Source organism: Prinia subflava, chromosome 14 (genome assembly GCF_021018805.1).
Source record: "Prinia subflava isolate CZ2003 ecotype Zambia chromosome 14, Cam_Psub_1.2, whole genome shotgun sequence".
Classification (NCBI taxonomy): Eukaryota; Metazoa; Chordata; class Aves; order Passeriformes; family Cisticolidae; genus Prinia; species Prinia subflava.
In genome coordinates, this window is record NC_086260.1 from 6375960 (window position 1) to 6388155 (window position 12196).

The following is a 12196-nucleotide window of genomic DNA, read 5'->3' on the forward strand; positions in this document are numbered from 1 at the left end:
TGGAATCATTAAGGTCGGAACAGACCTCTAAGATCACTGAGTTCAACCATAGTAGTACTGCTGTAGTTTGCTGTAGTCATTCCACTAGGTATCAAACTCTTAAAAAAAAAAACCCTCCATGATATTTCATGTCAGCAAAGTGCAAAAAAGCCAGAAATATGAATTATAATGCAAAATAACAATGTAAAATAAAGGTGAGGGGAAGGGGAGAAACCTAAAAGTCTAAAGGTCTACAAAGCAAAGCTAAGATCACTGTTATTTGCACCATGTTTCCTAGTGGGAAATGTTGAGATAATTCTAAAAAAAAATGATCATGACTCAGATCAGATCCCAGAATCCTGATGTTCCTGATGTGTGGGAAACAGAACTGCATCTCTGCACCCCAGAGTCCTTTTCCTTGCAGCAAGGCAATCAGCAGTTCTGTGGTCATGAATTAAAGCAGTGCTGCAGATGTAAGCACAATGTATTGACAGTCGGTGTGCTGTGTTTTACAGTCACTTCACTGCTTTCTGCTCACCTCAGGAAAACATGCAATTTGCTCATTGTTTTGCCATGTGCTCCACAGCATTAAGAGGAGTGATCATTGATAAAATGGTAATAACTAGGCAAGGAGTGCAACTCCACTTTCTCGCTTCAGCTTGCCAAGACTGGGGAGCTGACTAAGCACAGTCCGGGCTGGGAGTGGACAGAGAGCAGATCTGGTTATCTTAAACACTGAGTGGAAACACCCCGGGGGGAACTGCAACCTGAAACTAGCTCAAGTGGTTTGGCACACAATGTGATAGAACCTTCACATCAATAGCATCACCTATGAGATGCAAGACAAAGGCCATGCTATTGTAGGGAGTCTTTCTTCCCCCCGGGCAGAAATGGATCCTGCTTCCTCAGTGCTTGCCAGCTACCCAAGTTGTTTAGTAATTGTTTAACTTCACACTGATGAATGAATGGTAAAACTGAACCAGAGCTGCAGAACACAGTTCAAAGGGTTCAACTCTTCAGCAAGATGAAAAGGATGGATAATTCATGGGTAAGCAGTGTCCAGAAATGAAATAAGAAAATGCTGATAAATGGTAACTGAGTTTCTAAGTTTCAATAAAGGAACACATGGAATGGATAAAAATTGTAGCATAAGACATTAGCACTACATGGCCTTGCTTGTCACATGATGCTGATTTCCTGGACATTGGAGGGAAATTATTTGGGTTTGCCATTCTGCACCACTGGTGAAAACATTACCCTTACTGCCTACCTACAGCTCTGACTCTCCAAAAGACCAAGCCATGCAAGGCTCTTTTCTGTAGCTTCCTTCTGGGAGTGCATGACACACAGTCCCTGCCCGTACCTGTCTGCATTGGGTTTGACCATGGAATAACTCATTTCATCTCACCAAAGCAAACAATCCATGTGTCAGGAGTCCCATGCCTATCATGCTATGAATTCTCACTTTGTAGCCAGATGTTATCACTGATATGTTTTACCTCTAATCAGAAGTTTCTAACCAGCTTCCTTACATTTTTTACTTTTTTTTTAACCAGGGGCTGCAGCAAAACAATATGCCCTTGTGAGTTCTAAAAATATTGTTTTAGTAATAGGAAAGAACTTGAAAACCTTGAGCCAGAGGAGTTCTTTGTGCTCTTTCTTCTAGTTTTGCCCTTGTTTTGACAGTTACATTTCTATCTGCTCCATAGGCTGCTGCACAGGGAGCAGCTCCACCCCGATCCAGAGGTGGTTCCGAGGTTATGAAAATTTACTCACCGATTCACTCCATGCACTGTGGCTCTTGTGAAATGAATTCATTTGGAAGTTTAATTACTGGAGATTAAATATATGACAGTAGAGGTAGACTGGAACATAATACTGATGCTCAGCCAACCTTGAACTGCACGTTTGACTTGCTCAGCAAAACCCCATCAGATTTGTCTAACCATCAGATTCGCCTTGGTGTGTTTTCAGTCTGGTGTTTGCAGGGGCTAGCATTTTCTTCTGTGAATTTTGTGATGCTGGAGAATTATTAAAAGTACTGAAGTCTGCATCTCCTTTTCTTGGCTTTGAAAAAGTGCTCAGCTGTGGATTAAAGAAAGTTAGTGCTATATACATAGTGGCCCTTTATACAATCTCTTTGAAAGATGCTTTTCCAGTTTTATTTTGCTAACAAAGGCATGACATACATGGGTCAAAGCCCACTTTCAGCTTTACTGTGTTGTAAAAAAAGATGTGATAGTTGATGGAGAAGGACAGAAATATGTAATGAAAATAATAAAAAAAGAGAGCTGAGCCAATAAAATCCCAGAAGGCAGAAATGGGAGCTGTAAAATGAAAAAAAAAAAAGTTTAAAACTATTTTAATTAAATTTTGTAATAAGTTCAAGAAATTACCCATTTTGACTATGAGGAAGCAATCTGTGACAACCCAGGCACTTCTTTTAACCCAGACTGCTGGTGACTGTGGATGGATCTCACCTCACCCATCCACTTGCTTGCTCTGGGAGCAGATCATGCCCCAGTCCCTGGCCAGTTCCCACCTGGGAATATTTTGCACAGATCATACATCTTGCCTGGGATGTGCATTGGGTGCATGAGTGGATGCAAACCAGTACCCCCTGCATCTGCTGCAGAGCCTGGGAAGTGTGAGTGTGACTAACAGTTCTCCCTGGGGCACAGATGAGAGGGGCAGCTCCTTGCCCCTGTGCATCTCTTGCAGCCAGGGGAGCTGGAAGGGCTCCAAAGGCACATTTGGAAACACCTCCTCCCGGGGATCACAGAGTGACACTGAGACAGGGCCTTCTTCATTCTCTAGGAGAGACCAGCTTGGTCTAGGCTGCTCCCCACAGAGTCCCATCCAAGCTGAACCCAATTACTGTGATGTCTCACCTGCCCAAAGAGTATAAATTACTGCAGGGGAGAAGCCCACAGCTCACCCCTGTGGGGTGGAGCATTAGGAGTGTGGTCTGGCTGTGTGAAGTTCCTTAAAAACACTCACAGTTCAGCCTCTGTTCTTTGTTGGCTGAGCAGACTTATCAGAGGCAACATGGGCTGCAGAGATGCCATCCTCTCATCCTGTCTGAGGTGTTCCAGCACCCTCTGAGCACCAGCAGGGTCAGTCACGGGGAGGGAGAGGAAGGAGGTAAATTTTGGCTGAGCTGTACTGATTGTTTCCCTGCCGTCAGTGTGGGCTTGTCCTGGCTCTCCTTGGCGTGGATGGTTTGTTACCCTCTCAGAACAAAGCTGGATCTTTGAACTGCTCCTGAAGGTGCAATACTGTGCTCTCCTATTGACACTGCTCAGGCAAAACGTTAAGCAGGCAGGAGGGTTGCCTATTATTAATTATTATTATACTATATTAATTATTACACTATTATTATAATGTATTTAGCTGTTCCTCTATTTACTAACATAGTTTTAGTTGGCTGTCTTAGCCGTTCTTTCTTGCTTCATCTGAAAATGTGGGTCTGGCAGTTGGTGCAGACTTGTGTTGTTATACCCCCACCAACTTAATTAGCCTGCACTGATTTAAATTAATACAGGAAGGGCTTAAAAAAGAAAAAAGGTCAGGATGTGGAAAGTAACGTGCTGTGACACACATCAGTGCTGGTATCATGTTGGATCAGGAGTATAAAGGACTGTCAGGCCCTTCTTCTTAAAGCTGGTTCATGTGCCACCACTATGGGGACACAGATGTCCCTTGTGCTTGTGTGTTATGTACCCTCTGAATACTAATGCATGGTTTTCTGAGTGTGTAATTAAAAAATCACAAGTTCTTCTGGTGCCTTCCATCAGCCAAGCTAGCAGCAAATTTGGAGAATTGTGGAGTCAACTGCTGCACCTCTGAATCCCAGAACATATCTCTGGTATGCACTTCTGAAAAGAGCAATGTAACATTATTTTGTAAGGAATAACAGTAGGACCCTACTCATGCATCAGGGAGAGCTCTTTCATGTGGGGAGACTGGTACCAACCCCAGTGCTCAATAGGAGATGGCCCATCAATGATGAAGCACCAAAAGTGTAAAAGGAAACGGGTGCTCTTTTCCACCCAGTCATCAGGGCTGGCCAGGCAAGACAGTCTCCAGCCCCCTGGCTGGGGGCCTCCCAGCAAGCTGAACCCTAACTGCAGACATGACTCTTAGGGCTATTTTTAATGCATTTCAGCTTCTCACTGTAGGTTTTGGCAGGCACACCTCCTGAAGGCTCCTGCGTGCTGCTCGGTCCAGCACAGATCGCTGGACTGTGACCTCTCTTGCTGGGGTGGCCCTGCTCACACACAGAGCCTGTGCAAAGGATGCAGGATCTCACCCATCGTGCTTAAGAAGAGCATGAACTTGAGGCATACTAAGGACATCTGAAAATAAATAATTTTTAACTGATCCCAGGGAGACTAGCCCTTAGAAACGATTTGATTTGTGTGAATGAGTTTCTTAGGAATTACACCCAAATGTTCATGTGATGAAAAATAACACTTCTTTCCATGGTTCTCTGGTTTTTATGTTGGCATATTTAGAGCCAATTTTTTAAAATTCACATCGATATGCCAAGGAAAACTTCCTCAATAAACATAGTTCTTGCATCTGTGCAGTAGTTGGTTTTCAAAGTTAAACATCCCTGCTGTTTCACATTTTTTTTAGATGCCAGCACTGATTAGACATTACCATGGGCTAATTGCTTGTACAATTTCAGTTTTTACCTTGCAGCCGCCTTGAAATTTCCAGCTGCAACAACAGGAACAAACCCCATGCTCTCAGCAAATACAAATTAGTCAAAAGCAAAACAAAACTGGTTTTTCTTGTGTTTTCGTTGCAGCTGTTTATCCAAAAATTGGAGAGCTGCTTACCTCTCCACCATCTGAGCCTTATAAGCAGACATTTCCCTGGTCTAAGGCAAATATATTCAATTTCAGCCAGAAATTCAGAGCTCAGCAAAAGCACCTTCTCTGCTCAGAGAGAAATACTCATATTTATGATTAATATGGTAGATCTTGAGGATTTTCTTTTAGTGCAAGGGACGTTGAACTCTCTGGTTAAAGGATTTGCGCAATTTGTCTTTTTTCATGTCTTAGATACTGTTGTTCAAACTATATTTAGGCAAACAGGACTCTGCTCTTGCTGTAATTATTGCATGTATGCCCAGGCATTGGCAGACAGGATTGCAAACATGTCAGTGGGGAGCAGCAGAATCCTAAAGCTCACCATGCTGCAAGCACTGCTCCTCAGCCCCTAAGTGGGGCATGTAAACCAGTGTTTGGAAATTATATATATTTCATTATTTCATGTGCAGCATTTAAAAAAAAGGCCCCAATTCACAAAAGGCATGCAGACACACACCCAGAATGATGCCTCTTTGGGGCAGCATTGCTCAGGGTCAATGGCTTTCTCTCCAGAATGGATTTCTCTATTAAGGAACATGCCTGTCCTTAGGGTAGGGATGCCTGGACAGCAGGTTGTGTGACATCCCTGTAGCACAGCAGCTGCAGGTGATATGATGAAGGTTTCCAGCCTGCCCTGGCTTTAAACAGCTCTCCTGACCCAGACACTGACACCTGAAAGAGCAAGGAATCACCTCCCTACCTTTCCCAAATTTTGCAATGCCATTATTAGATTCAGATGCTGGAACATGTGCTGGTGCTGGAGAGCCTACATCATGCCTGCGGATGTTTGCTAATCCCAAATTTCAGCGCCTTCCTGGTCTTGCCAGAACATCAAAGCCTGGCGGAACGTTGCAGCACAGATGAGGAAATTACAGCGGGGCATTACACGGCAGGTAATGGATTAGGGACTTTTAGAGGAGCCAATGTTTGGCCCAGGAAAATGATAGGTAATTATGAACAGTATAGCACTTGAGATGGTTCCAGGATTAATTAATATTTAGCTGCTCATTCTTTTGTCAGCATTTCCTCTGCCTGTCCCCTGTATTCCCTACAGGCAGCAGTATAAGAGGGCGAGTGGCTTCCCTGGGGGGGAACCTTCCTCCCATCTCCTTCCCATTCTGCCTCCCCAGTCTGCCAGGCACGAGAGGTTGTCTGCTCTGTTTTTAGCAATTCTTCTCCTTGCCTGTTACAAAAACATATGGCAAATCCATCCTTTTGCCCTGTTTTATGGGGTCAAATCTCCAAGCAGGAGCTCAGACACATGCACACTCCCACAAATGCTGGTGAATGCCAAAACAAAAGTAGGAATAAGTAAAGAAATCTGAAGCCATCCTAGTAAACTGTTTTAAAAGCATTTATTTGAATAATTGTAAAAAAATGTTTAAAGACCTAGGCTAGTTTTAGTTCATAATTCTAGGAATGGCCTTGAAACAAAATACTAAGCTCCAGTTTACTAGGCACAGATGACGTGAGGGCAGCTTGGTGAGGAAGGGATGTGGATGGTTAGACTGTGTGGCTTGGGGGGACTAGAACTTTGCCTTTCTCTCGTATCCAGAGACAACTTAAAAACTGTTTGAAGTGCTGGTGAAAGAGAGTGGGTCTGTGGTGAGGACTCTCCTTGCCTCCTGGCTCTGCAGGTGTGTTTTGGGCCACTCAGGGGCAAAGGTACTTGCAAGCAGAAGGTCATCCCTGCAGTGCACAAACCTGCAATGGCTACTGAGCCCAGAGCAGTCTCTGGGCTGTTGGAGTTAAGGCACAATGTGATATTTATTGCTGCATTTTCCATCTAGCATGGCTTCCAACAACGACCAAAGTAGGCCTGTTACTTTCTGCTCTCATATCTCCACTTGCCTTAAGCAACCTCTGCTCCCACCTCTCCAAAACACCTTGCCCTTTGTGGGCTCTTAAAAATTAACAGGGCCTTCAGAGTCATGGAATTTACCTACAAACACCCTCAGCAGAACTTCTCCCCCCTGGTCCTGGGATGAGACACAAGTACTGTAAATGCTAAGTGGATGGCTCCAACCTGCTTCCCCGTGGGAATTCCTTGGCTCTATAAAGATTTAGGATTTGCTGTCTAGTCCAGATGCCTTTTGATTTCTGTTGTGGCTGCATTAGTCTCACAGGAGAGGAGGTAACATATTTCACTGGAGCTGCTGGGAATAGACTGTGGCCAGGAAATGAGAAAATGTGGCCATCCCTCACCTGCATTTTCATTGCTTTCCTCCCTTCATGCTTCAGTCTTTCCTAACACATCAGGAGGCACTCAGCAGTTTTTGGAAAAACTTTTTTCAGAAAGCATTTGTATATGTGTTGTGCTCTCACTGGAGTCTGGGTAATACCTCACTACCCTTATTAGCAAGTCAATTTATTTCCTTAGCAAAAATGGGAAGGCTCATAATGCAGTACTGATGGCTCTAAAGCTTTGACCAGTAGGTCACTCCATTATCTGCACCCCACAGAATCAGCCACACTGTTTATTGCTTTTCTTCCTCTCTTTTTTTTTCATGAGCAAGACATAAGACACTGTCCTTTTCCCTACTTACCTCATTAGGACTTTATTAACAGAAAGCACATTTTTGGCAATTAGATTTAGCAGTCATCAGCATTTCTTCCTTTTTTTTTCTTTAAACAAGTCTGTACCTTTGCGGCAGCCTCAAAAAAAAAAAGTGTCCTCCCCCGCTTTCTCTTTTTTTTCCTTTTTTTTTTTTTTTTTGGAACCTTAAGAAAAGAAAGTCTGTGACCCTGTGTAATGTTCTTCAGTGGAACAACTAACTTTCTATACACTTAGCAAAAGTGAGGAGTTTACAGTTTTTCCAGCTGTTCTGTGATGCAACACAAACAGTAAGAATGATAGCCTGCCTTGGAAATGTTCTGTGCAAGCCATACAATTGGATTCCAGCATGATTGGTTAGATTATGCTGCCTGCTGCTTCTTGTTGTTCTCAAATTTCTGAGTCAGCAAAAGCAGTGAGGATATCTTACATGCAGATATCTTGCCATCACCCATTTTCATTCCTTCCCCGTGCCAGGAAGAATGCAATAAAATTGATGTAGGATGGAGGGAGTTACTGAGGAAGTTTTTGTGGTTTCTAGAGGAGAAGCCTCTTTTGATTGTGGAGGGAAAAAAAACCAACAAAACATTCTTGTGGCATTTCCAGAAATAAAAACTTGCTTATTAAGGGAGCTTTCATGACTATTTGTAAGGTGAGCTGGGCAAAGCAGGGTTGTATCCATCAGCACAGTGACCACAAGGTGCTTGGATTTGCCTTTGTTGTGGAATGCCCAGTGGATCAATGTAGCCATGGGTGCTCTGCCTATGATGTGGTCAGACATAAGGCAGCCCAGGTCTTAGCTGAGGCTGGGTTTTATCAATCTGCACAAATCATTCGGTGCAGAAGACACAAAGCATGTGATTCTCTCCCCATGATGTGGAAGCAGGCACAGGGTGAGAGAAGTGGAAAGAGGCTGTGTCCCACCAGGGCTGGTTTGATGCTGCTGGCCCTTTGTCCTGAGAGCCAGGCTGGAGATAATCTCAGTAGATCTAAGAGTAGGGTGTAGGAGTTGAGCTGGAGCAAGTACAGCAGGATAAAGCTAAATATCATCTACAAACAGTGCTCAAATGGTAACAAAATACCAGATTTGGGTGGTAAGCGCAAGATTTTGGTATCTGACCTAATACCTGCTCAGAAACTGATACATGCTCTCTGTGTGGGGGTCAGCCAGTGGAAAGCTCAGTCAATCATGTCTGCAGTGCTGTGATTGCACATGCTGATGAAGCATGAATGCAGCCAAGGACTTGAGCTGAAACACCCTCTGAAAATGGATAAACCCTTCTAGAGCTCAGAATCCACTTGAGAGCATGCTGCCTGGGGAAAATCAATCAACAAAGTGAATATATCTTTTGTCCCAGGGCTGAGCTTTCCAAAACAACCATGGGTCTTCATTAAAACCAAGAGAAAGCTTTGGATATTCTGTACCTTCAGCTCCCATGGCAACCTGCAGGCTCAAGACGTCTTTACAGGTCCAGACATCACATACCTCCAGTCACTGCAGCTGGAAAGGCAGATTTCTTTTGAATGCTATTTTATGATTAAGCTTCAAGTGGAAACTCAAGTGAAAAATGGCAAAGCTGCAAGCACCTGAATCCATTTCTGGGGTGCACCTTATCATTCCAAGGTTTCTTCAATGGCTCAGAAATGACAGGGTCTGATGCTGGTTTTGTGCCAAGGAAAATCATCTGAATCTGAACACAGCCTTCCAAAGAGATTTTAGTGAATTACAAAGTTGGTTTCTTCCCCTCTGCTGTGAAGTAAGAGCTCTCCTGCCTTCCCCATGCCTGTTTCTTTCTATAGCTGTGAGGTCTGGTCATGCCTTGATCCACGGAGAAGAAGCCAGGCATGTCAGGAGTGCTCATAGCTGTCCTTGCCAAGATACAGGGGAGGCTCCCCAGCCCCTTGTGCCAAGCTATGAGCCACTGAGAGCACCCTGTGAAGGGCTGCAAATGTGCAGAGCCCCTTGTTAATGAGATGGCTGGTGGCAACAAGCAGCATTTTCTGAGAAATTTTGGGTTGGTCCTCTAGGCAGACTAAACTGGAAGACAAAATAATCTGTGCTTTGAGTTACTTGGGATACTGGCATTGATTGATGTTCTCAAATTGTGAAGAAGAGGATTCAGTGATGATGTTCTTTGCAGTCTTTCCCTCAGAAATCTCTAGTTCTTGTTGAATCAATGACTTCAGGAAGAAGAGCTGGGGGAGAAACGGGCTTCTCATGCCTGAAGATTTTTTAGATTTCAGAGATTTTTCTGTTCTGCATCAACACAAACTCAAGGCCTCCCAAAGGTTTCTGTAGGAAAAAAGATTCAAAGAGCCTATTCAGGAATAACAGAGTACCTGAGGGCAAGGCCAATTGCGTGGGCTTTGGGAGGTGCCTCTTGCTCTGAGTCACCACACAGGCTCTTAAATTTGATTGTCTCAGGTTCCTGAAGAGGTCTCCTGTAAGTAGGCAATTCCTTACACCACAGTGACTGTCTCCTGGCCTTTGCTGAGGAAACCTTTCCTGATGAAAGTCTCATCAGCATCAATACATTCTCACAAAGTCCTTTGATGAGCTGACATCTTGCAGCACAGACAATCCACTGGCAGAGTCCCAGCCTCTCCTAAATACAGCACTGTCACAGGCTTACCACCAGGGTAAACACCAACTTCAGTGAAAGATATTCAAACAAATATTCTAATATTCTCTCTCACACTTTAATGGTACTTTCATGGCATCATCTTTTAAGGCAATACAGCAGTTTTGTGCTAGACTGCTCAAGCTTTTCAGCACCCACAGCTACTGCCTGGAGCACCGAGTTTTGTAGATAGTTGAGAGGTGCGTGCAGACAGAAACCCCCTAATTGCTCAAATACCTTTATTCACCTCAGCCTCACGTCCCTGTTCCACACACACTGCATCAGATTTATTTAGCCTGGTAACATCTATACAGAGGAAACTCCTTTTGAAAGGTTTCTTAGAAAAGTTTCTTCAGTCCTTTCAGAAATGCATAGCTATAGCTGCTCTGTCACTGAACCTTTTCAGGTAAGTATGAAATAAACTCCATTATAAATTAATGATTCTTGCAGTGTTATTGGAACAGTGTTCTTAACATGCCACTTTATTGCTGTTCTGGTCATAACTTCAAGCTTCTTAAAGTGTTCATGCTTGCTTAGAAACCTCTGCATCTCTTTTTCAATATACAATTTTTAATCTTTATGGTTGGCTTAATCCTGGGTTTAAACATGACCTTCAAGGCTCTAAATCCAAAAAGTTAAATAGAAAAATCCTTGATACATTTTGTTCATTCTCTTGATTTATTTTTTTCTTGACGAAAATAGGTTGTTCCTAAATGCCAGACTGTTATGAAAGACTAATTGTGACCCAGGTTGCATTGCTTGTATCACCTTTCTAGCAAAATGAAGCATGCACTACATTAAAAACTGTAGTGTTTAAAATGAAAATATTGTGACCATGGAAAATAAAAAGGGAAGCATTATTGCAAATACAATACACCAGGAGAAACCCCTAACATTTGAAGTCTCCCATCATATTGCTGCACAGGTTGATAATAAAATTATTCATAAAGAGATAAAAGAAAGTGCAGAGCATAAGATGGGATGCAAAAAAAAAAAATAAATCTTCAGGCCAGAAAGCAGTTAATAGTTTCGAGCATATTCTTCTGAGACAATGCAAGAGAACTTAAGAATGGAAAACCTCACCCACTAGCGCTTTGAATAGACATGGGCAGAGGAAATAGAAATTGCCAATGCTGGGATATTCTTAGGAGCCGTTAGGAGAACACATCATTGGTGTATCACCCTGGGACTGTGAGCAAGGGCCGTGCCCTGCTGGGGACAATGGCAGGTGTCTCTGTGGGCAAGGGCAGGGTCATACTCTGGCAGAACAAGTTTGGGCAATTGAACTGTGCCTTTTTCTTTTCTGAATTATTGGTGTTAATCTCCTTCCTGCAGAGGCCCCTAGACTTTGGCTCAGCTGGCAAGGGGTGGATTTATACGTCAATTCCTCTGCTAAGCAGAACCTGGGGCCTCTTTGCTGTTGCTGTCATAAAATCCTGCACAAACTGCTACCAGCTCTGCTAACCAAAGTCTGGTCTCTCCTTGCACAAGGAGTAGCTGGGCTTTGAGTCCATTTGTTATCTTTGGCAAGCTTAAATTCCTTTAATCTTCCAATAAGTACTTTTTCCCGCTCCAAACACTGGCTCCTTTACTAGAAGGATGTTTTAAATCACTCCAGAAGCGGAGGGGAAGGAAGTAAAGACACTCATCCAACTGCTCAGCATGTATCTTAAATGCTTCTTTTGCACAACCAATATCAAGGATGTTTTCGCAAATTGCATTCCATGTCTTTAGGAAATGGGCATGGATTTCATTGCTTCCTTAATACTACTTTGTTTCACTCCCTCACACTGCTGCATGTGTTCCTCCACTCTATACGTGGTGTGGCAGCTCAGACCTGACTGTGTTATATATGAGTAATAAGATGGTTGGCTCTCACAATTAAGAGATGAATATTATGTGTGTGTTAGAAGAAGTTTTGTAGATGTGTAGTTATGTTATTGTGATTTTGTGATTTCCCTCCCCGTTGAATTGTCACCGGAGGGCCTTGGTAGTGGGGCCATTTGGGGTGGGCCAGTGGTTACTATGGCAACACTGACTGCCAATCAAATTGCAGGAAAGTGCTCTCCACCAATAGGGGGTGAGGAGAAGTTGACTGACAGGCCTTGGGCGGGGCCAAGGTTGGTGATGGCCACCAGGCCTATAAAAGGCGGCGCGGCCAT

At 43.6% G+C, this 12196-nt stretch overlaps 1 long non-coding RNA gene across 2 annotated transcripts in view; it reads left to right on the top strand.

Moving 5' to 3' along the window:
- Positions 1–2822, top strand: part of LOC134558028 (uncharacterized) — a 95332-nt gene extending 92510 nt beyond the window's left edge. For both annotated transcript variants that reach the window (XR_010082254.1, XR_010082258.1), the window contains one exon: positions 1689–2822. This is a non-coding gene — a long non-coding RNA (uncharacterized LOC134558028). The remainder of the gene's footprint in view (positions 1–1688) is intronic.
- The last annotated feature ends 9374 nt before the right edge of the window (positions 2823–12196 follow it).